Consider the following 26,809-nt stretch of genomic DNA (forward strand, 5'->3'; position numbering starts at 1 on the left):
GGCACCCACTCCCTGCGGTTAATGCCTCCACTGCTCCTGGCGGGCTGCTGCAGGCAGAGGGAGGGAGGAAAATGTTAGCATGCTTTTGGTTGGTAATTAAGCAGTGCAAGCCATCTGCACATTGAAAGCTCTACATTTTTCACATCTCGTGGGGGCATCGAGTAAGTACAGGGCCAGCAATCTGTGTACTTCATTCCCTCCCCAAAGCAGAAAAGCCAGGCTTCACCCACAGGTGTTCACTGGACCACCGCTCCTTGGCTGACATTCCTGGGAGGGCTGAGTTGGTTTGTTGGGTTTTTGGTAGAAAGGCAAGGAAGGAGGCCATGTGGCCCCCTTGAGTGACAGCCTTGGTTTTCAACCAGGGGTGATTTTGCCCCCTCTCTCTTTCAGGTGACATTTGGCAAGATCTGCAGACATTTTTGGTTGTCATAACTGGTGGGGGAGGGGGATGTTATTGCTAACTAGCGGGTAGAGACCAGGGATGTTGCTAACCATTCTATGATGTTTAGGCAGAGGACAGTCCCCAACAACAAATTAGTAGCCTACCCACAATGCCAGTGTGCCGAGGTTGAGAAACCTCAACATTTAGAGAAATCAGAAGATCTATCCGCCTTGTTAAAAACCAACACAATAGCCGACTAGACAAGACAACTGTCAAAATGTTGACAAGGTAAAGATGGGACTGATGAAAATCCATTGAGTAGACAATTCCAGGGACTTCTCTGGTGGTTCAGTGGTTAAGACTTCACCTTCCAATGCAGGGGGCAAGGGTTCGATCCCTGGTCAGGGAGCTAAGACCCCACATGCCTCATGGCCACTAAACCAAAACATAAAACAGAAGCAATATTGTAACAAATTCCATAAAGACTTTTGAAAAATAGACAATTCCAACTGGAATTTCTGTATGCATGGGACTCCTCTGCCCCTGCCAGCACTCACTTGGCACGTGTAGAGCAAAGTCCCCCAGGAGTTTGTGGCAATGGAGGAACCTCTGAGGTTGCCTCCCTGTAGGAAAGAGAGAGAAAAGGGATGCAGCTTTGGCATTAGACAGATTGGGTTTCACATGACGAGTCCCTTGACTATGCACTGGGGCCTCTTAGTAAAAGACCTAAGAAGACTGTCTTCTCAACTCCAAAATGGGTTTTGTGAGAGCTACATGTCAGAACACGTGAAAGCCCTGACCCCCATCCTGCTCTATTTCCCTTTGTGTCTAAGCCCCAGGACCCCAATTGTTCTTTCTTGTACTTTGAACTTTTGAGGAATATGAACAAATGTGCTGATCTTACAATGACTGAGGTCATTTTATTTAGCAATGAGTCAAGGACAGAAGCATCATTTGGAGGACTGTTGGCTGGTTGGGTGTGTGTGCACGCACATGCCTGCTCAGTCATGTCCAAGTCTATGACCCCATGGGCTGTAGCCCACCAGGCTCCTCTGTTCATGGGGATTTTCCAGGCAAGAATACAGGAGTGGGTTGCCATTTCCTTCTCCAAGGGATTGTCCCAACTCAACACAGGATCAAACCTGTGTCTCTTGCTTTGGCAGGCAGAGTCTTTACCACTGCACCGCCTGGGAAATCCAGTGTTACCATTGAGAGTGTTACATTGCCTCCATCTTACTGGTTCTGTGACCCTGCAGAGTTATTTAACCCATCTGAGCAATTTCTTGTCTATGAAATGGGGATAATTATTACCTCTTGTGTTATTATAAAGATTAAAGATCATGTATAAAGTGCCTAGCCTGGTATCCAATAAAAGGTAGGCACTTGATAATATGACAATATACATATCATGCAGGCACCTTACCTTATTTTTTTTAAGATTGGCATGTGTAATTCTAACCCAAGATCTTTTCCACTGATGCTGAGAATTAAGCTAATGCTGTGTGTTAGGAAGACACAACTGGCCTCTCTATTTCATCTATGACAATCAGATTTCACTCAGTCATATATGGTAGTTCCAGTGGGCACAATATTATGTCAGCAGTTTGGAGGCTATTTCTATTTTCAGTCTGTGCTACCTCTCTCGGGCGGGGGAGGGGCGGGTAACGAATGCCATACATTTAGTAACCATTTTTTTACTTGCTTGAAATCCTGAGACTGTCTCAGGACAATTCCTAGTTCTAATAAGTGTATTTTGGTCTGTGTTCCTATTACCTGAACCTTTAGCAATTTTCTAGACTGTAGCACATCCCCTGTACCCTCCACCCTGCCCTGAAACAGAAGCCTGTCCAGTCTCTGGGCCACTTGAAATGCCTCATCACCTTTCTCAAAATTGCATCAACCCGAGCTACACATTCCTTACAAAGGTAATATTTTCTGTTTTTGTTCCTTATTCTTCCTAATAATTTCACAAAACACGTGGGCCTCTGTGGGCCCAGAGTCTTTGCTGCACACGCTTGCAATGAATCCCAAGTCCTTTTTCTGGGTCACAATAGCTGGTTCGTAGTGGCAGTGCCATCTTCTATAGTTTGTACTCTCCCTCCCTATCATGCCCTTATTCTCAGCAAAGTTTGTCTGCTAAGATTTTGCCCACTCAGCCAGCCTCATTTAATCTCACCCCCGTTGGTTTCTTGTTCAACACCCAACAGAGACAGTCTCAAATCTCTAAACACTTAGAAATTCCACTGCTTATTCCAGATGGTTGAGTGATCCCACCTAATTTTGCCCAATCGACTCAAGGAGTACAGCCCTCACATGTCACTGCTAAGATTTTTCTCTTCCATAGGGGGATAATCAAATGATAAATTTAGAGGTTGCTTGCTCATCTTTTCCAAGCAGAATGATAGACTCTCACCTGGAAGCTGCAACAACCGGGAATGGCAGAAGGATATTTCTCAGACATGCATGAGCCCAGCTCTCCAGAATGCAGCAAACAGGAGCCTCATTTCTGAACAAGTAACAGAAGCCAGATCCACAGTCACCCCATGGCTGTGAGTGGGGAAAGCTTGAGGTTTCCCAGGAGGACCAGAAGCACTCAAAAAATGTGGCAACCAGAGCAGTGGCTAAGAAAGAGTCCAGGCAGGTTGGGGGCATCAGGCAGCTGAGTGCTGACACCACGTTTGGGATCCAGGATGACAGGAGACTTAAAACAGGGTACTATCAGAGCTCTGAAACAAGGCAAGGTTTTATCAGGGGATGAATCTGAGTTCCAGGAATGAGAGTAGTACAACTGAACCGAGCTAAGACAGAGACTTAAAACAATAAAGTACAGGGGTTAACAGAGAGGGAGGGAAGGGGTTGATGGCTTCTCTGGGGGCAAAGAATCTTCTCTGTATTCCTGTAACACTAGTACAGGTTCCTAGAAGATCCGTCAGTTGATCAGTTAGCAGGTAATGTTGACCTATGTACTCTGTGGGCATCATGCTTTGCATAAAGTTCCAGCAGAATGCTAACCTCATGAGGTGCCCAAGAAAAACATTCTACAATCACTACGTCTGGGATTTTTGCAAACTGCAAGTGCCTCGTGGAAATCTACAGTGTATATAAGCATTTTAGAAGCTCAAACTTCTATGTTATAGAAATCTGTGTGTTTTATTCAATGTTTCTCCAACAGTTAACAACAGGATTCTTTTGTTACATGAAAACGATGAGCATCCTGTGGACATATTGTGAGAGACATTGTTCTAGAGAATTCCTAACCTGGTGTTCCCAGGCCCTTCACAACCCGGGCCCACCCTTGTTTCCCAACTTTACCTTCCTTTATTTTCCTACATTCCAACCACATTGAACTCTTTCCCCTTGTACCCGCCCCTGTTTCACATTTCCTTCTTTACTGTTACAGCAAGTGATTCACATCTACCCCCAAAAAAGGAAAAAATGCTGAGCCTTTCTCACTTTGGCACCCCCCCCCCCATTTCTAGTTATCCTTTAAGGATCAACTCAAAAGAGACACTCTGCCCCAGCCTCCCTGTTTCTATAAATGCTCCATTTTCTCCTCTGATTCTTTGTGTCACTGTATCTGTTACTTTTAGAGCACTCAGTACTTTTTGATTTGTATGGCCATTTACGCCTTTCTTATTAGAAGACAATCCATGACGGATTCATTTTTATATTCCTAGCCAAGAATACAGCTCACTTGTAGGATTGTTCAAGGGAACAGAAAGTAAGAAGCTATGAACAACAACAACAACTGATGTCCAAGGCAGAAGTAAGTTTCTCAATGCTCAGGCTAGAGATGGCAGCTCCTCTGGCTCACCTATTGTCAACTTAGGCTCACCTTTGTGAACAGACTCATCTATCATCCTGTGATGCCCCTGAGGCCCAGATCGCCTCGTTCCCCCAGAATGCTTTTCAACACAGTGCTCTGGAGAGTCCTAATCAACAGGTCAGGGTTGGCATGACAGAGAAATCTAATTGTCATCACTGATTTGGACTTTTCCATGAAGTGAAAGTTAGAGTTTAGCAGGCTGAACATTGGAGGTGGTAATAATTTGGATCAAGGACTGTCCATAACAGAAAAGAGCAATTAGCAAAACTATTCATTATACTTTCATGTTGATGTCTCATCTCAAGGCTAATTATTTGTATAATTAACGTGTTACCAAATGCAAATAATTGATGAGCCTGATCTCTTAGAATGGAACACGAGTCTTGTGAAATGTAAATAGCTGTGAATTACTAACAGTTTCCTTTACATCGCCTAATAGGGCAACGCCTGTAAAATTAAACCATTTTAGTGTAATCCCATGTATGCTAACAGACTGACAAAGTAAAACAATACGATGCGTGCTTAAAGGCATTGAAAAAGCACAGGTTTTTAAATTCTCACTCTACTACTTTCTAGCTGTGACCTTGGGCAAGTTACTTAATCTCCGTTTACTCATGTTATTTATAAATCTCAGTTTCCGCATTTATGAAATGGGTGTAACAGTGGCCCCTAGTTCACAGGATTGTTGAGAATTAAATGAGGGTTGACTCATTTGTAAAGACTGCACAAAAAATGAGAGCCATTGTTTTCATTATTATACTTCGTGTTGCTTGGATTTTATACAGAAAGAAATATTGGATACATGTATATGTGTAGCTGAATCCCTTCACTGGAACTATCACAACATTGTTAATTGGCTATACTGCAATACAAAATAAAAAATTCAAAACAAAAAAAATTCGAGGGAAAGGGAATGTATACAGATGTCCCTGCTACAACACCATCTATGTGTTCCTGTAAAGTTCCTATGGTCTACAGCATAGCCCATTGAAAAGAACTGGACTACCTGGGATAAAAAAAAAATAAGGTTGGGAAGACCACTCAAAAAACCAGTACAATTTTGTAACCCAAGCACTAACAAAAACAATGTCAGTACTAACAAAATAGTAGCCCTACTAAACCTTAGCTTGAACATTGCACACTGCATTCCTTGAATTCAGGGACTGCTGGTGCTTCTTTTGAGATAAAAGTCCTGGAGAACATTCATTTCTAAGAGGGATCAGTTTAATCAAAATTAAACATGTGATTTAAGGAGTAGTGTTGTAGTTTAAAGGGAAATGTCTTCACAGATTCATCGTCTGTACCCCGACTTCTCATAGAAAGCATAACATGATGATAACAGGGATTCTTAAAGTCACTGAATCAGTTACTTTTTGCAGCTAAAAAAATTCAGCTTTTCTTAGAGGTAGTTGCTATAAGAAAGAGTGCCTCTGTGTCTCTGGTTGCTTCAAAATATTAACATGCTAAGAAAAATAATTGCATAGGAAACAACATGACTTCCGTGTTATATCAATTCCCTATTTACCTATGGCAGGTAAGGTAATTCACATGTAAAACACATGTTGTAGCAGTACAGTTTGCATTGCCTATCTCCTACCAGTTGCTGTGACAGGAGCTAAGTATAATCATATGATTTAATCTGCACATTTTTAATCTAAGGTGGTGGGTATCCCTCTCTCTGATAAGGCTCAGGGACATTAACTTGCCTGAGATCACAAATTCTTAAGTAGCAAAGCCAGAATTCCTCTTTGGAATCGAACTGATTCCCAAATTCACATTCTTTATGACATTATACCCTTAAGAGCAGATGGAACAGGAAAGCAGACAGATACCCCTGGCTGTGTGATGAATAAAAGCCTGATTCCTAACCACAAGTCACTAACATTTAATCACATTTAATTCTCACAACACCCCTCCTACTTAGATATTCTTATCACCATTTTATAAATAAGAAAACTGAAGCTCCAAGGAGTTACAATTGGCTGATAGCCAAGCCAGGATTCAAAATTAGTCCTATCCAGTTCCTAAACTGGGGTGTTTCTCCCTATGTCCTATATATGTCTTTATGTTTAAAGACAGCATTCCTAAATATCTTAGTGTGTCTGCCTGCTAGTTTTCTAAAAAGCTGAGTTATACATCTCCACTTTCCCCTTCTCTCAGTCAGTGAATTTCACTGCATCATGTGCACACACGTACACCTGGAAATCCCCACAGGTGCAATTTATCAAGCATGCTTCATAGCACAACCATAAAATACTAGCCTCTTTCAGTGTTTATTTTTCTCTTTGTGCTATTTAAATTTGCCTTTTAAACAGCCTAGAAGAGAACCTATAACTAGAAAACGGTTACCTACTTAGGATTTGAGAAAAGCAGTTTGTTAAGCAGAACATCATTTATTGATTCTGTTAATGTATTTTTATTTTGTAATTCTTAAAAATAAAAAACTACTATTGCCTTCTTGGTTAAAGGGGTGACAGTGTATTTGATCAACAAATATAAGATTTCTTTGCCATAATAATGCTGTTCTTCATATGGAAATGTGATACCAATCTATTGATTGGAAAGCTAAGTGAAATTAGGAAAACCATGCATCAACAAAATGAGAAGTTAGAAGAAATAAATAAATCCTAGAGCTGAAAAATACAATGACCGAACTGAAGAATTCAACAGTCTCAAAGGCAGACTCAATTCTGCAGAAGAAAGAATCGGTGACCTAGAAGACAGGACACTTAAAAGGTGAAAGAATTAAAGAGTGAAAAAAGCCTATAGAACCTGTGGGATATAATCAGTGGAAGCAATATTTGCATTATGAGAATTCTAGAAAGACAAGAGAAAAATGAACAAAGTATGTTTAAGGCAGTAATGGCTGGACTTCCAGTGGTTGAGAATCCACCTGCCAATGCAGAGGATCGCTGATCTGGGAATGCTGCAGAGCAACCAAGCCCATGGGCCACAACTACTGAACTTGTGCTCTAGAGCGTGTGAAGCACTGTTAAACTGCGTGCTGCAAATACTGAAGTCCTCACACCTAGAGCCTGTGCTCCACAGCAAGAGGAGCCACCACAGTGAGAAGCCCACGTGACACACAGAGCCGCCCCCACTCACTGAAACTAGAGAAAGCCCACAAGCAACAAAGACCCAGCACAGCCAAAAATATATTTTTTTTTATTTTTAGAAGTTTTAATAATGGCTCAAAACTTCCCCAACTTTGGGAAAGAAATGGACATCTAGATCCATGAGGCCCAAAGGACCTCAAATAAGTTGACCTTAAATAGGGTGACACCAGGACACATCATCATTAAATTGTCAAAAGTCAAAGAAAGAACTTTGAATGCAGCAAAAGAAAAGAGAAGGTATCTCACAAGTTTATCAGTAGATTTCTCAACAGAAACTCTTTAGGCCAGAAGAGAATGGCATGATAAATTCAAAATATTCTGAATGTTTTTTGATACCAGTATGCTTTGATTTCTTTATCTTATTATCTTGTGTAACTTCTACAGGTTTCTCCCTTGTGGGTATCATGAGGCTTTTATAAAACAAGTTAAAATACCCTATTTTAAAGTGATAACCTCAATAGAATTCTCAGACTTTACACTTCTCATTCTCCAACCCCCTCCCCCCATCTTTTAGATTATGTTGTTGGTTTATGTACAATTTATAGTGACAGAAAAAAAAAATAAAACTTTCAACCGAGAATTCTATACCAGGCAAAGTTGTCCTTGAGAAATACAGGAGAAATAAAGCCTTTCCCAAACAAATGGTGAGGGAGTTCATCATTAGACCAGCCTTACCAGAAATGCTAAAGGGAGCTCTTTGAGTGGAAATAAAAGGATTCCACTCAACATCATAAAAACATAAGAAGGCAATGTAAAACTCACTGCTATTGGTAAATATATAGTCGAAGTTAGATTCTGTAATATGGTAACAGCAGTGTGTAATTCACTTACAACCCTAGTTTAAGAGTTAAAAAACGCTGCCACTTCCTCTGACCACACCAGTCCCAGTGGGTTGGTGCCCTGCCTGATGCCAGTCCACCCCCACCCCCTGGGCAGGTGAGTGCACTCTGGGGCAGCCTCAGCAGCAGATGCTGGTGGGAGGCCCCCACACAGAGGTGGGGGCAAAACCACAGCTGAGCCTCAGAGGCTGTGCAAGCAGAGCTGAGAGATCTCCTTGCAGCTGTAGGAACCATAGATTTACACCCCTGCTGTTGGCTTTGTCAAGTCAGTACCTGGGGAACATCCAAATGGGGGATGGGTCTGGCTTTAGCAGATGTGGGCTTTGTGAGCAAGTACACATAGGGATTGGACCAGGCCAGAATCTGAGCTTCCTCCGTAACTCCCAGAGCAGGTCCAGGTGCATGATTGCTGCAGTCCAGGGACCTGACTTCAGTGATCTGCACAGGTGGCCTGGTGAAAACAATGCCTGAGAGACATCAGGGCCAACTGCCAGCATACTCACAGTTAAGGTGGGGCTGAGAGCAGTTCCAGTGACAGTGCAATTTGTGAGCACAATGGGTGAAAAGTGACACAGCAGAATACACTCACAGGTGAACAGCTCAAGAGGAGGAAAACCCAGTGACCTCTCTCAGTGAGAGTGCTCCAATTCTGCCTACCTCACACTGAAATCAGCAACACAGCTTAGAAACAGATCTGGGGCTCCCTATTCCAACAACTTTCTTATCTCTTCTTGCTATTCTTTGGAACTCTGCATTCAGATGTTTATATCTTTCCTTTTCTCCTTTGCTTTTTGCTTCTCTTCTTTTCACAGCTATTTGTAAGGCCTCCCCAGACAGCCATTTTGCTTTTTGGCATTTCTTTTCTATGGGAATGGTCTTGATCCCTGTCTCCTGTACAATGTCATGAACCTCATTCCATAGTTAACATTTCATGCAAAGATGAGCTTGATAAAGGACAGAAATGGTATGGACCTAACAGAAGCAGAAGATATTAAGAAGAGATGGCAAGAATACACAAGAGAACTGTACAAAAAAGATCTTCACGACCCAGATAATCACGATGGTGTGATCACTGACCTAGAGCTAGACATCCTGGAATGTGAAGTCAAGTGGGCCTTAGAAAGCATCACTACGAACAAAGCTAGTGGAGGTGATGGAAATCCAGTTGAGCTATTTCAAATCCTGAAAGATGATGCTGAGAAAGTGCTGCACTCAATATGCCAGCAAATTTGGAAAACTCAGCAGTGGCCACAGGACTGGAAAAGGTCAGTTTTCATTTCAATCCCAAAGAAAGGCAATGCCAAAGAATGCTCAAACTACTGCACAATTGCACTCATCTCACATGCTAGTAAAGTAATGCTCAAAATTCTCCAAGCCAGGCTTCAGCAATATGTGAACTGTGAACTTCCTGGTGTTCAAGCTGGTTTTAGAAAAGGCAGAGGAACCAGAGATCAAATTGCCAACATCCGCTGGATCATGGAAAAAGCAAGAGAGTTCCAGAAAAACATCTATTTCTGCTTTATTGACTATGCCAAAGCCTTTGACTGTGTGGATCACAATAAACTGTGGAAAATTCTGAAAGAGATAGGAATACCAGACCACCTAATCTGCCTCTTGAGAAATTTGTATGCAGGTCAGGAAGCAATAGTTAGAACTGGACATGGAACAACAGACTGGTTCCAAATAGGAAAAGGAGTTCGTCAAGGCTGTATATTGTCACCCTGTTTATTTAACTTATATGCAGAGTACATCATGAGAAACGCTGGACTGGAAGAAGCACAAGCTAAAATCAAGATTGCCGGGAGAAATACCAATAACCTCAGATATGCAGATGACACCACCCTTATGGCAGAAAGTGAAGAGGAACTCAGAAGCCTCTTGATGAAGGTGAAAGTGGAGAGTGATAAAGTTGGCTTAAAGCTCAACATTCAGAAAACGAAGATCATGGCATCCCGTCCCACCACTTCATGGGAAATAGATGGGGAAACAGTGGAAACAGTGTCAGACTTTATTTTTCTGGGCTCCAAAATCACTACAGATGGTGACTGCAGCCATGAAATTAAAAGATGCTTACTCCTTGGAAGGAAAGTTATGGCCAACCTAGATAGCATATTCAAAACAGAGACATTACTTTGCCAACAAAGGTTCGTCTAGTCAAGGCTGTGGTCTTTCCTGTGGTCATGTATGGATGTGAGAGTTGGACTGTGAAGAAGGCTGAGCGCCAAAGAATTGATGCTTTTGAACTGTGGTGTTGGAGAAGACTCTTGAGAGTCCCTTGGACTGCAAGGAGATCCAACCAGTCCATTCTGAAGGAGATTAGCTCTGGGATTTCTTTGGAAGGAATGATGCTAAAGCTGAAACTCCAGTACTTTGGCCACCTCATGCGAAGAGTTGACTCATTGGAAAAGACTCTGATGCTGGGAGGGATTGGGGGCAGGAGGAGAAGGGGACGACAGAGGATGAGAATGCTGGATGGCCTCACTGACTCAATGGACATGAGTCTCAGTGAACTCCGGGAGTTGGTGATGGACAGGGAGGCCTGGCGTGCTGCGATTCATGGGGTCGCAAAGAGTCGGACACGACTGAGCGACTGATCTGATCTGATTCCAACAACTAGGGAGCAAACCCTACCCCTGACAGGGCAGTAACAACCACAGATCAAGGGGGAGGCCCCATTCAACATGCAGTGCAGACTCAAGTCACCACAACATCAGTCATACCTCCTATCAAGGGATAATGTCCTGCATACATTCAGAAAAGAGGTGGAAGACACTTATACTATAAACAGCCCTTGCATCAAAAAGTATTAAAGTCATACAGGCTACACAGGGAAGTTCCCACATAAAAATAGCCCTCCAAATCAGTCTTGAGGGTCAGGCATTGGGAGGAAGAACTCCAAGAGCATTTGGCTTTGAAGGCTAGCAGAGACTGAGTGCAGGAGCTCCACATGGCTGGGAGAAACAGAGGTTCCACTCTTGGAGGGTGTATTCAAGACTCTGTGTGTAGTGGGACCCAACAGAAAGCAGTACCTCCATAGGAACTGGGGCTAGACCTAACTAGGGGTCTTGAAGGATCTTCTTTAGAGGCAGAGGTTGACTAGCTCACTTGGGGGCAAGGACACTGCTGGCAGAGACCCTAAGGAATATTGATCAGCATTAGCTCTCCAAATGGTCCCCATTTTGGCACCAAGACCAGGCCTCACCAACCATCTACAGGTTCCAGAGCTGGAATGCCTCAGGCCAAACAATGAGCAAGACAGGAACACAGCCCCACCCATTAGCAGACAGGCTGCCTTAAGTCATACTGAGCTCACAACTTCCTCAAAACACACCATATGACACAGCCCTGCCCACCAAAGGGATAAGACCCAGCTCCACCCACCAGAGGGCAGACAGCAGTTCCTTCCACCAGAAAGCCCCCATAAGCCCCTGGACCAGCCTCATCCACCATAGGGCAGACACCAAGCATAGCAATAATTATGATCCTCAGGCTGCAGACAGGTGACCACAAGCACAGAAAGTTAGATAAAATGAGATGACAGAGAAATTTGTTGCAAAGAAACAAGGTAAAAATGCACAAGAACAACTAAATCCAAGAGAAGATAGGCAATCTACCTGAAAAAAAAATTCAGAGTAATGATAGTAAAGATGATTTTAAAAATCTCAGAAAAAGAATAGAGGCACATCTTCCCTAGTGGCTCAGTTGGTAAAGAATTTGTCTGTAATGCAGGAGACCATTTGCCAATGAAGGAGGCAGAGGTTCAGTCCCTGGGTCAGGAAGATACCCTGGAGAAGGAAATGGTGACCCACTCCAGTATTCTTGCCTGGGAAACCCCACGGACAGAGGAGCCTGATGGGCTACAGTCCATGGGCTCACAAGAGTTGGACCCAACTTAATGATGAAACCATCACCACAGATAAAGAAGGTACAAGAAATGCTTAACAAGGAGCCAGAATATTTAGAACAAACAGAAATGAACAATAAAATAACTGAAATGAAAAATACACTACTACTTCTACTAGTACTACTACTACTACTAAGTCGCTTCAGTCATGTCCGACTCTGTGCGACTCCACAGACGGCAGCCCGCCAGGCTCCACTGTCCCTGGGATTCTCCAGGCAAGAACACTGGAGTGGGTTGCCATTTCCTTCTCCAATGCATGAAAATGAAAAGTGAAAATGAAGTCGCTCAGTCATATCCGACTCTTCGCAACCCCAGGGACTGCAGCCTACCAGGCTCTTCTGTCCATGGGATTTTCCAGGCAAGAGTACTGGAGTGGGGTGCCATTGCCTTCTCCGGAAAAATACACTGGAAGGAATCAAAAGCAAAATAAATGAGGCAGAAGAACAAATAAGTGAGCTGAAAGATAGGATGGTAGAAATCACTGTCACAGAACAAAGAAAAAATAATGAAAAGAAATGAGACAGTCCCAGACATTTCTGGGACAATATTAAATGCACCAACATTAACATTATAGGAATTGCAGAAGGAGAAAAGAAAGAGAAAAGACCTTAGAAATATTTGAAGACATTATAGCTGAAAACTTCTCTAACATGAGAAAGGAAACACAAGAAGCACAGAGTTCCATATAGGATGAACTCAAAGGGTAACACACTGAGACACATATTAATCAAATTGACAAAAATTAAAGACAAAGAAAAAAAAATCAAAACCAACAAGGGAAAAGCAACAAATAGCATACAAGGAATTACTGTAGGGTTACCAGCTAATTTTTCAGAAGAAACTCTGCAGACCAGAAGGAAGTGTCACAATATGTTTCAAGTGATGAAAGGGGAAAATCTGCAAACAAGAATATTCTACCAGCAAGGCTGTCATTCAGATTCAATGGAAAATCAAAAGCTTTACAGACAAGCAAAAGCTAAAAGAATTCAGTACTACCAAGCCAGCTTTGGGCTTCTCTGATAGCTCAGTTGGTAAAGAATCCATCTGCAATGCAGGAGACCCTGGTTCGATTCCTGGGTCAGGAAGATATGCTAGAGAATGGATAGGCTACTCACTCCAGGATTCTTGGGCTTCCCTTGTGGCTCAGCTGGTACAGAATCCACCTGCAGTGTAGGAGACCTGGGTTCGATTCCTCGGTTGGGAAGATCCCCTGGAAAAGGGAAAGGCTACCCACTCCAGTATTCTGGCCTGGAGAATTTCATGGACTGTATAGTCCATGGGTTGCAAAGAGTCGGACATAACTGAGAGACTTTCACTTCCACACAAGCTTTACAACAAATGCTAAAGAACTTCCCTAGGTGGGAAACAGACCAACAACTTAAAACAACCTTGTGTGTGTGTGTATGTGTGTGGACTGCTATATCAAAACCTCATTGAAACAGCAAACCAAAGGACTACAATACATGCATGAAAAAGAAAACACAATTGAAACACAACACTAAAGATAGTCATCAGATCACAACAGAACAAAAGAAGGGAAGAAAAAAGACCTATCAAAACAAAAAACAAAACCACAAAGCAATTAAGAAAGTGCCAATAAGAAAATATATATCAATAATTACCTTACCTGTAAATAGATTAACCAAAAAGAAATAGAAATTATAAAAACAGACTAATCACAAGTAATGAAATTGAAACTGTGATGAAAAAATTCCCAATAAACAAAAGTCCAGTACCAGCTGACTTTACAGAAAAATTCTATTAAACACTTAGGGAAGAGTTAATACCTATCCCACTGAAACTCTTACAAAAAATTGCAGAGGAAAGAAAACTCCCAAGCTCATTCTACCAGGCCACCATCACCCCGTTATAGGAACCAAATATACTACAAAAAAACCCCAAAAAACTATAAGGTCAATATCACTGATGAACAAAAATGCACAAATCTTCAACAAAAATACTAGCAAAGGGAATTTAACAACACATTAAAAGGATCATATACTATGAACCAGTGGAATTTATCCCAGGGATGCAAGGATTCTTCAGTATTTGTAAATCAATGTGATGTATCATGTTAACTGAATAAAAACCATATGATCATCTCAATAGATGCAGAAAAAGCTTTTGACAAAATTCAATACCCATTTATGGAAAAAAAGAAAAAAACCTCTCTGGAAAGTGGGCATGGCGGGAACATGCCTCAACATAATAACAGCCATATATAACAAACCCACAGGAAACATCATTCTCAATGGTGAAAAACTGAAAGCATTTCCTCTATTGTCAGGAACAAGACAAGGATGTCCACTCTTACTTTTATTCAACACAGTTATGGAAATCCTAGCCACAGCAGTCTAGAGTAGAAAAAGAAATAAAAGGAATCCAAATTGGAAAAAAAACTGTTTGCACATGACCTAATACTACACATCAGATCAGATCAGATGAGATCAGTTGCTCAGTCGTGTCTGACTCTTTGCGACCCCATGAATTGCAGCACGCCAGGCCTCCCTGTCCATCACCAACTCCCGGAGTTCTCTCAGACTCATGCCCACTGAGTCAGTGATGCCATCCAGCCATCTCATCCTCTGTCGTCCCCTTCTCCTCCTGCCCACAATCCCTCCCAGCATCAGAGTTTTTTCCAATGAGTCAACTCTTCGCATAAGGTGGCCAAAGTACTGGAGTTTCAGCTTTAGCATCATTCCTTCAGAAGAAATCCCAGGGCTGATCTCCTTCAGAATGGACTGGTTGGATCTCCTTGCAGTCCAAGGGACTCTCAAGAGTCTTCTCCAACACCACAGTTCAAAACCATCGATTCTTCAGCACTCAGCCTTCTTCACAGTCCAACTCTCACATCCATACATGACCACAGGAAAAACCATAGCCTTGACTAGATGAACCTTTGTTGGCAAAGTAATGTCTCTGCTTTTGAATATGCTATCTAGGTTGGTCATAACTTTCCTTCCAAGGAGTAAGTGTCTTTGAATTTCATGGCTGCAGTCACCATCTGCAGTGATTTTGGAGCCCAGAAAAATAAAGTCTGACACTGTTTCCACCGTTTCCCCATCTATTTCCCATGAAGTGATGGGACCCGATGCCATGATCTTCGTTTTCTGAATGTTGAGCTTTAAGCCAACTTTATCACTCTCCACTTTCACCTTCATCAAGAGGCTTCTGTGTTCCTCTTCACTTTCTGCCATAAGGGTGGTGTCATCTGCATATCTGAGGTTATTGATATTTCTCCCGGCAATCTTGATTTTAGCTTGTGCTTCTTCCAGTGTAGCGTTTCTCATGATGTACTCTGCATATAAGTTAAATAAACAGGGTGACAATATACAGCCTTGACGTACTCCTTTTCCTATTTGGAACCAGTCTGTTGTTCTATGTCCAGTTCTAACTGTTGCTTCCTGACCTGCATACAAATTTCTCAAGAGGCAGATCAGGTGGTCTGGTATTGCCATCTCTTTCAGAATTTCCCACAGTTTATTGTGATCCACACAGTCAAAGGCTTTGGCATAGTCAATAAAGCAGAAATAGATGTTTTTCTGGAACTCTCTTGCTTTTTCCATGATCCAGCGGATGTTGGCAATTTGATCTCTGGTTCCTCTGCCTTTTCTAAAACCAGCTTGAACACCAGGAAGTTCACGGTTCACATATTGCTGAAGCCTGGCTTGGAGAATTTTGAGCATTACTTTACTAGCATGTGAGATGAGTGCAATTGTGCGGTAGTTTGAGCATTCTTTGGCATTGCTTTTCTTTGGGATTGGAATGAAAACGGACCTTTTCCAGTCCTGTGGCCACTGCTGAGTTTTCCAAATTTGCTGGCATATTGAGTGCAGCACTTTCACAGCATCATCTTTCAGGATTTGAAATAGCTCAACTGGAATTCTATCACCTCCACTAGCTTTGTTCATAGTGATGCCTTCTAAGGCCCACTTGACTTCACATTCCAGGATATCTGGCTCTAGGTCAGTGATCACACCATCGTGATTATCTGGGTCGTGAAGATCTTTTTTGTACAGTTCTTCTGTGTATTCTTGCCACCTCTTCTTAATATCTTCTGCTTCTGTTAGGTCCATACCGTTTCTGTCCTTTATCGAGCCCATCTTTGCATGAAATGTTCCTTTGGTCTCTCTGATTTTCTTGAAGAGATCTCTAGTCTTTCCCATTCTGTTGTTTTCCTCTATTTCTTTGCATTGATCGCTGAAGAAGTCTTTCTTATCTCTCCTTGTTATTCTTTGGAACTCTGCATTCAGATGTTTATATCTTTCCTTTTCTCCTTTGCTTTTCGCTTCTCTTCTTTTCACAGCTATTTGTAAGACCTCCCCAGACAGCCATTTTGCTTTTTTGCATTTCTTTTCCATGGGGATGGTCTTGATCCTTGTTTCCTGTACAATGTCACGAACCTCATTCCATAGCTCATCAGGCACTCTATCTATCAGATCTAGGCCCTTAAATCTATTTCTCACTTCCACTGTATAATCATAAGGGATTTGATTTAGGTCATACCTGAATGGTCTAGTGGTTTTCCCTACTTTCTTCAATTTAAGTCTGAATTTGGCAATAAGGAGTTCATGGTCTGAGCCACAGTCAGCTCCTGATCTTGTTTTTGCTGACTGTATAGAGCTTCTCCATCTTTGGCTACAAAGAATATAATCAATCTGATTTCGGTGTTGACCATCTGGTGATGTCCATGTATAGAGTCTTCTCTTGTGTTGTTGGAAGAGGGTGTTTGTTATGACCAGTGCATTTTCTTGGCAAAACTCTATTAGTCTTTGCCCTGCTTCATTGCATATTCCAAGGCCAAATTTGCCTGTTACTCCAGGTGTTTCTTGACTTCCTACTTTTGCATTCCAGTCCCCTATAATGAAAAGGACATCTTTTTGGGGTGTTCGTTCTAAAAGGTCTTGTAGGTCTTCATAGAACCATTCAACTTCAGCTTCTTCAGCATTACTTGGGGCATAGACTTGGATTACTGTGATATTGAATGGTTTGCCTTGGAAACAAACAGAGATCATTCTGTCATCTTTGAGATTGCATCCAAGTACTGCATTTTGGACTCTCTTGTTGACCATGATGGCTACTCCATTTCTTCTGAGGGATTCCTGCCCGCAGTAGTAGATTAATGGTCATCGGAATTAAATTCACCCATTCCAGTCCATTTCAGTTTGCTGATTCCTAGAATGTTGACATTCACTCTTGCCATCTCTTGTTTGACCACTTCCAATTTGCCTTGATTCATGGACCTGACATTCCAGGTTCCTATGCAATATTGCTCTTTTCAGCATTGGACCTTGCTTCTATCACCAGTCACATCCACAGCTGGGTATTGGTTTTGCTTTGGCTCCATCCCTTCATTCTTTCTGGAGTTATTTCTCCACTGATCTCCAGTAACATATTGGGCACCTACTGACCTGGGGAGTTTCTCTTTCAGTATCCTATCATTTTGGCTTTTCATACTGTTCATGGGGTTCTCAAGGCATGAATACTGAAGTGGTTTGCCATTCCCTTCTCCAGCGGACCACATTCTGTCAGATCTCTCCACCACGACCCGCCCATCTTGGGTTGCCCCACGGGCATGGCTTAGTTTCATTGAGTTAGACAAGGCTGTGGTCCTAGTGTGATTAGATTGACTAGTTTTCTGTGAGTATAGTTTCAGTGTGTCTGCCCTCTGATGCCCTCTTGCAACACCTACCATCTTACTTGGGTTTCTCTTACCTGGGCGTGGGGTATCTCTTCATGGCTACTCCAGCAAAGCGCAGCCAATGCTCCTTATCTTGGACGAGGGGTATCTCCTCACCGCCTCCCTTCCTGGGAAATCCTAAAGATGCCACCAGAAAACTTAGTGCTGATCAATGAATTTAGTAAAGTTGCAGGATATAGAATTACTGCGCAGACATTTCTTGCATTCCCGCACACTAGCAACTCCTTCATGGATCACAGCATTGTTGTAGTAAAGGGGCTTGCATAACTCAATGAAGCTATGAGCCATGCCATGCAAGGCAACCCATGACACACGGGTCAGTGAAGAGTTCTGACAAAATGTGGTCCACTGGAGGAGGAAGTGGCAAACCATTCCAGTATTCTTGCTGTGAGAACCCCATGAAAAATATGAAAAGGCAAAAATATGACAGTGGAAGATGAGCCCCACAGGTCAGAAGGTGTCCAACATTCTACTGGGGAAGAGCAGAGAGCAATTACTAATAACTCCAGAAAGAATGAAATGGCTGGGCCAAAGCAAACGGTGCTCAGTTGTGGATGTGTCTGGTGGTGAAAGTAAAATCCAACGTTGTAAAGAACAATATTGCCTAGGAACCTGGAATGTTAGGTCCATGAATCAAGGTAAACTTGATGTGGTCAAGCAGGAAATGGCAAGAGTGAACATCAACACCTTAGGAGTAAGTGAACAAAAATGGACATGGATGGGAATGGGCGAATTTTATTCAGATGAGCATTATATCTACTACTGTGAGCAAGAATCCTTTAGAAGAAATGGAGTAGCCCTCATAGTCAACAAAAGAGTTGAAAATACAGTACTTGGATACAACCTAAAAATAACAGAATAATCTAGGTTCATTTCCAAAGCAAACCATTCAACATCACAGCAATCCAAGTCTATGCCCCAACCACTAATGCTGAAGAAGCTGAAGTAGACCAGTTCTATGAAGACCTACAACACCAAAAAAGATGCCCTTTCCATCATAAGGGATTGGAATCCAAAAGTAGGAAGAGAAGAGATAACTGGAGTAACAGACTTTGGCCTTGGAGTAGAATATGAAGCAGGGCAAAGGCTAACAGAATTTTATCAAGAGAACACAGGTCATAGCAAACATCTTTTTCCAACAACACAAGAGACAACTCCACATGACCATCAGCAAATGGTCAATACCAAAATCAGATTGATTATATTCTTTGCAGCCAAAGAAGGAGAAACTCTATACAGTCAGCAAAAAACAAGACATGGAGCTGACTGTGGCTCAGATCATCAGCTTCTCATAGCAAAATTCAGGCTTAAATTAAAGAAAGCAGGGAAAACCACTAGGCCAGCCAGGTATGACTTAAATCAAATCCCTATGAATATGCAGTGGAGACAGCAAATAGATTCAAGGGATTAGATCTGGTACAGAGAGTGCCTGAAGAATTATGAATGGAAGTTCATAACACTGAACAGGAGGCAATGACCTAAATCATCCCAAAGAACAAGAAAGGCAAGAAGGCAAAGTGGTTGTCTAAGGAGGCTTTGCTGAGTAAAGAGAAATGAAAGGCAAGGGAGAAAGGGAAAGTTATACCCAACTGAATGCAGAGTTCCAGAGAATAGCAAGGAGAAATAAGAAGGCCTTGTTAAATGAGCAATGCAAAGAAATAGAGGAAAACAACAGGATGGGAAAGACTAGAGATCTCTTCAAGAAAACTGGAGATATCAAGGGAACATTTCATGCAAGTTTGGGCACAACAAAGGACAGAAACGGTAAGGACCTAATAGAAGAGATTAAGAAGTGACAAGAATACACGGAAGAATTATGCAAAAGAGGCCTTAAAGACCCAGATAACCACGAGGGTGTGGTCACTCACCTAGAGCCAGACATTCTGGACTGTGAAGTCAAGTGGGCCTTCGGAAGCATTACTATGAACAAAGTGAGTGGAGGTGATGGAATTCCAGCTGAGCTATTTAAAATCCTAAAAGATGATGCTGTAAAAGTGCTGCAATCAATATGTCAGCAAATTTGGAAAACTCAGCAGTGGCCACAGGACTAGAAAAGATCAGGTTTTCAATCTGAAAGAAGGACAAGGCCAAAGAATGCTCAGACTACCATACAACTGTCTTCATTTCACAAGCCAGCAAGGTAATACTCAAAATCCTTCAAGCTAGGTTTTTGCAGTTTGTGAATTGAGAGCTAACGGATATACAAGCTGGGTTTAGAAAAGGCAGAGGAACCAGAGATCACATAGCCAGCATTGTTAGATCATAGAGAAAGCAAGGGACTTCCAGAAAAATATCTGCTTCACTGACTATGCTAAAGCCTTTGATTGTGTGTGGATCACAACAAACTGTGGGAAAGTCTTAAAGAGATGGGAATACCAGACCACCTTACCTGTCTCCTGAGAAACCTTTAAGTAGGCCAAGAAGCAACAGTTAGAATCTGACATAAAACAATGGACTGGCTTAAAATTGGGAAAAGAGTACAACAAGGCTGTATATTGTCACCCTGCTTATTTAACATATATGCAGAGTATATCATGCAAAATGACAGGCTGGATTACTCACAAGCTGGAACCAAGAATGCTGGGAGAAATAAACTCAGATATGCAAATTATACCACTTTCACACAAAAAGTAAAGAGGAAATGAAGAGTCTCTTGAGGGTGAACGAGGACAGTGAAAAAGCTGGCTTAAACTCAACATTCAAAAACTAAGATCATGGCATCTGCCCCATCTCTTCATGGCAAATAGAAAGGGGAAAAGTGGAAGCAGTAACAGATTTTCTTTCCTTGGGCTCCAAAATCACCACAGATGATGACTGCAGCCATGAAATTAAAAGACGCTTTCTCCTTAGAAGGAAAGCTATGACAAATCTAGGCAGCATATAAGAAAGCAGAGACATCACTTTGCTGTCAAAGGTCCATATAGTCAAAGCTGCTTTATATAGTAGTCATGTATGGATGTGAGAGTTGGACCATAAAGAAGGCTGAGTGCCAAAGAATTGATGCTTTTGAACTGTGGTGCTGGGGAGTCACCTTGAGAGTCCCTCGGACTACAAGGAGATAAAACCAGTCAATCCTAAAGGAAATCAACCCTGAAGATTCATTGGAAGGACTCATGCTGAAGCTCCAATACTTTGGCCACCTGATGTGAAGAACTGACTCATTGGAAAAGACCCTGATGCTGGGAAAGGCTGAAGGCAAAAGGAGAAAGAGGTGGCAGAGGGTGAGATGGTTGGATGGTATCATTGACTCAGTGGACATGACTGAGCAAACTCTAGCAGACAGTGAAGGACAGGGAAACCTAGTGTACTGTAGTCCACGGGGTGGCAAAGCGTCAGACATGTCTTAGTGACTGAACAACAACAAATATGCTAGTGACACAGGACTAGAAGGAGAAACTAAGGAAATCCCATTCACCATTGTGTGAAAAAGAATAAAATGCCTAGGACTAAACCTACTTAAGGAGGCAGAAGACCTGTATTCAGAAAACTATAAAATGCTGATGAAAGAAATCAAAGATGACACAAACAGATGGAGAGAGATACCATGTTCTTGGATTGGAAGAATCAATATGGTGAAAATGAAAATATTACCCAAAGCAATATACAGATTTAATTCAATCCTTATCAAAATACCAATGGCATTTTTCAAAGAATTAGAACAAAAAAAATTACAGTTGGTATGGAAACACAAAAGGCCCTGAAGAGCCACAGCAATCTTGAGAAATGAAAATGGAACTGGAGGAATCAGGTCCCTCACTTCAGACTACATATACCACAAAAGATACAGTAATCAAGACAGTGTGGTTCTGACACACACACACACACACACACACACACACACAGAAATATGGATCAATGGAACAAGATAGAAAGCCCAGAGATAAACCCATGCACCTAATCTATGACAAAGGAGGCAAGAGTATACAATGGAGAAAAGACAGTCTCTTTAAAAAGTGTTGTTCGGAAAACCGAAGAGCTGCATGAAAAAGAATGAAACTACAACACTCCCTAACAGCATACATGGGCTTTCCTGGTAGCTCAGACGGTAAAGCGTCTGCCTACAATGCGGGAGACCCGGGTTCGATCCCTGGGTCAGAAAGATCCCCTGGAGAAGGAAATGGCAACCCACTCCAGTATTCTTGCCTGGAAAATCCCATGGACCGAGGAGCCTGGGAGGCTACAGTCCATGGGGTCACAAAGAGTAGGACACGACTAAGCGACTTCACTTTTCAACAGCATACAAACAATAAAAATTCTCAAAATGGATTTAGAGACCTAAGTGTAACCCTATAAAACTCTTAAGAGGAAAAATAGGCAGAACACTTTTTGACATAGATCACAGCAAGATCTTTTTTGACCTGCCTCCTAGAATAATGAAAATAGAAACAAAAATAAACAAATGGGACCCAACTAAACTTAAAAGATTTTTCACAGCTTAGGAAACCATAAAAGAGAGGAAAAGACAACCCTCAGAATGAGTAAAAATATTTGTAAATGAAGTGACTGACAAGAGATTAATCTCCAAAATATACAAACAGCTCATGCTGATCAATATTAAAAAAAACCCAATCAAAGAATGGGTGAAAGACCTAAATAGAAATTTCTCTAAAGACATACAGATGCCCAAGAAGTACATGAAAAGATGCTCAACATCACTAATTATTAGAGAAATGAAAATCTGCTGCTAAGTCGCTTCAGTCGTGTCCGACTCTGTGCGACCCCATAGACAACAGCCTACCAGGCTCTGCCATCCCTGGGATTCTCCAGGCAAGAACACTGGAGTGGGTTGCCATTTCCTTCTCCAATGCATGAAAGTGAAAAGTAAAAGTGAAGTCGCTCAGTCGTGTCCGACTCTTAGTGACCCCATGGACTGCAGCCTACCAGGCTCCTCCATCCATGGGATTTTCCAGGCAAGAGTACTGGAGTGGGGTGCCATTGCCTTCTCTGGAGAAATGAAAATCTACAAAACTACAAAGAGGTATTACCTCACACCAGTCAGAATGGCCATGATCAAAAAAAAAAATCTACAAACAAATGCTGGAGACAATGTGGAGAAAACTGTTGGTGGAAATATTGGTATAGCCACTATGGAGAGCACTATGGAGGCTCCTTGAAACCTAAAAATAAAGTTACCATATGATCCAGCAATCACACTCCTGAACATATATTCAGAGAAAACCATAATTCAAAAAGACACAAGAACCCCAATGTTCACTGCAGCACTATTTACAATAGCCAAGACATGGAATCAAACTAAAAGTCCATTGACAGATAAATGGATAAAGAAGATATGGTACATATATACAATGGAATATTACTTAGCCATAAAAAACCAAAATAATGCCACTTGCAGCTACATGGATGGACCTAGAGATGGTGTTACTGGGTTAAGTACATCAGAGAAAGACAAATATCATATGATATCACTTATATGTGGAAACTAAAAAATGGTACAAATGAACCTATTTATAAGACAGATGTAGAAAACAATCTTATGGTTACCAGGGGGGAAAGGTGAGGTGATGGGGAGAGATAAATTGGGAGATTGGGATTAAAATATACACACTGCTATATAAAAAATAAGGACTTCCCTGGTGGCTCACACTGTAAAGCATCTGTCTACAATGTGGGAGACCTGGGTTTGATCCCTGGATCAGGAAGATTCCCTGGAGAAGTAAATGGCAACCTACTCCAGTACTCTTGCCTAGAAAATCCCATGGACGGAGGAGCCTGGTGTCCATGGGGTCACAAAGAGTCAGACAAGACTGAGCGACTTCACTTCACTTCACTTCATATATAAAATAGATAACTAATAAGGACCTACTGTATAGCACACAGAACTCAATTCAATACTTTGTAATGACCTATATGAGAAAAGAATCTAAAAAAGTGGATATATTTATATGTAGAATTGATTCACTTTTCTGTACAGCAGAAATTAACACAATATTGTAAACCAACTATACTCCAATTTTTTTAAAAGATAAGTTACAGAATAGAAAAAAAAACTTCAATAACCTATAATAATCTCTTATTGGTTTCACAATATAAGAAATATGTAAAGTATACCATCACAATCTAAAATGTGAGGGGGAAGAAAAGGACAAGTAAAAGTTTTGAAATGCTACTGAAGTTATCACTTTAAAATAGGGTGTTGTTATTTTAATATACTTTATGTAAGCCTCATGGTACCCACACGGGAGAATTACCTGTAGTAAGTACACAAAGGAACACGGTACAGAAGTTCTGATACATGATACTGATACAAAAAGATATGAAAACGCACTCACAAACAGCAGCAGAAGAAGAAATAATGTATCTACAAAGCCAGAACATATTAACAAAATGGCAATCATAAGTACTGACCTATCAATAATTACTTTACTTGTAAATGGATTAAATTCTCCCATCGAGAGATACAGAATGGCTGAATAAATATAAAAACACGATCCAATGACATACTGCCTATATGAGAGTCACTTTAGCCTTAAAGCACGCAGACTGAAAGTAAAGGAATGGAAAAAGGTATTTCAAGCAAAAGGTGAAAAAAAATAGAGCTAGCTATCAGACTTCTCAAAGTATAGAGGTAGCTATCAGATACTTAGACAAAACAGACTCAAAACTAAAAATGGTAAAAAGAGACAAAGGTCATTAATGATAAAGGGATCAACACACCAAGAAGAGGTAACAATTGTAAATATTTGTGCCCCCACATGGAAGCACCTAAATATATAAAGGAGAAATTAAAATATCTAATAGGAGAAATAAACAGCAACAAAATAGTAGTTGGGGATTTTAATAACCCCACTCTCAGCAATGGATAGATCATCCACACAGAGACTCAGTAAGGAAATAGTGGATGTGAACAACACAATAGAGCAAATGGACCTGACAGACATACAGAACACCACTGACAACAGCAGAATACAAATTCTTCTCAGCCACACATGTAATACTTTCTAGGACAGACCAAATACTAGGACACAAAACAAGCCCTAAAAACTTAAGATTGAAATCAGTCCAAGTATTAATATTTCTGACTATAATGATGTACAACTAGAAATCGATAACAGAAGGAAAATTGGAAAACTCACAAATACATGGAAATTAAACATTCTCCTGAGCAACCAATGCATCAGAGCATCAATTAAAAGGGAAATTCTGTAGATTTCAGTTATAACTGGGCTTCCCAGGTAGTGCTAGGGGTAAGGAACCCACTTGCCAATGCAGAAGATGTAAGAGAGGCAGGTTCAATTCCTGGGTCAGGAAGATCCCCTGTAGAAAGCCATGGCAACCCACTCCAGTATTGTTGCCTGGACAATTCCGTGGACAGAGGACCCTGGAGGGTTACAGTCCATAGGGTCTCAAAACAGACAAATTTGGCCTTGGAATATGGAATGAAGCAGGACAAAGACTAATAGAGTTTTGCCAAGAAAATGCACTGGTCATAACAAACACCCTCTTCCAACAACACAAGAGAAGACTCTATACATGGACATCACCAGATGGTCAACACCGAAATCAGATTGATTATATTCTTTGTAGCCAAAGATGGAGAAGCTCTATATAGTCAGCAAAAACAAGACCAGGAGCTGACTGTGGCTCAGACCATGAACTCCTTATTGCCAAATTCAGACTTAAATTGAAGAAAGTAGGGAAAACCACTAGACCATTCAGGTATGACCTAAATCAAATCCCTTATGATTATACAGTGGAAGTGTGAAATAGATTTAAGGGCCTAGATCTGATAGATAGAGTGCCTGATGAACTATGGAATGAGGTTCATGACATTGTACAGGAGACAGGGATCAAGACCATCCCCATGGAAAAGAAATGCACAAAAGCAAGACAGCTGTCTGGGGAGGCCTTACAAATAGCTGTGAAAAGAAGAGAAGCGAAAAGCAAAGGAGAAAAGGAAAGATATAAACATCTGAATGCAGAGTTCCAAAGAATAACAAGGAGAGATAAGAAAGCCTTCTTCATTGATCAATGCAAAGAAATAGAGGAAAACAACAGAATGGGAAAGACTAGAGATCTCTTCAAGAAAATCAGAGATACCAAAGGAATATTTCATGCAAAGATGGGCTCGATAAAGGACAGAAACGGTATGGACCTAACAGAAGCAGAAGATATTAAGAAGCGGTGGCAAGAATACACAGAAGAACTGTACAAAAAAGATCTTCACGACCCAGATAATCACGATGGTGTGATCACTGACCTAGAGCCAGACATCCTGGAATGTGAAGTCAAGTGGGCCTTAGAAAGCATCACTACGAACAAAGCTAGTGGAGGTGATGGAATTCCAGTTGAGCTATTCCAAATCCTGAAAGATGATGCTGTGAAAGTGCTGCACTCAATATGCCAGCAAATTTGGAAAACTCAGCAGTGGCCACAGGACTGGAAAAGGTCACTTTTCATTCCAATCCCAAAGAAAGGCAATGCCAAAGAGTGCTCAAACTACTGCACAATTGCACTCATCTCACACGCTAGTAAAGTAATGCTCAAAATTCTCCAAGCCAGGCTTCAGCAATATGTGAACCGTGAACTTCCTGGTGTTCAAGCTGGTTTTAGAAAAGGCAGTGGAACCAGAGATCAAATTGCCAACATCCGCTGGATCATGGAAAAAGCAAGAGAGTTCCAGAAAAACATCTATTTCTGCTTTATTGACTATGCCAAAGCCTTTGACTGTGTGGATCACAATAAACTGTGGAAAATTCTGAAAGAGATGGCAATACCAGACCACCTGATCTGTCTCTTGAGAAATTTGTATGCAGGTCAGGAAGCAACAGTTAAAACTGGACATGGAACAACAGACTGGTTCCAAATAGGAAAAGGAGTACGTCAAGGCTGTATATCGTCACCCTGTTTATTTAACTTGTATGCAGAGTACATCATGAGAAACGCTGGGCTGCAAGAAACACAAGCTGGAATCTAGATTGCTGGGAGAAATATCAATAACCTCAGATATGCAGATGACACAACCCTTATGGCAGAAAGTGAAGAGGAACTCAAAAGCCTCTTGATGAAAGTGAAAGAGGAAA

The sequence above is a fragment of the Bos indicus genome, chromosome 19, assembly GCF_029378745.1.
Source record: "Bos indicus isolate NIAB-ARS_2022 breed Sahiwal x Tharparkar chromosome 19, NIAB-ARS_B.indTharparkar_mat_pri_1.0, whole genome shotgun sequence".
NCBI classification, from domain to species: Eukaryota; Metazoa; Chordata; class Mammalia; order Artiodactyla; family Bovidae; genus Bos; species Bos indicus.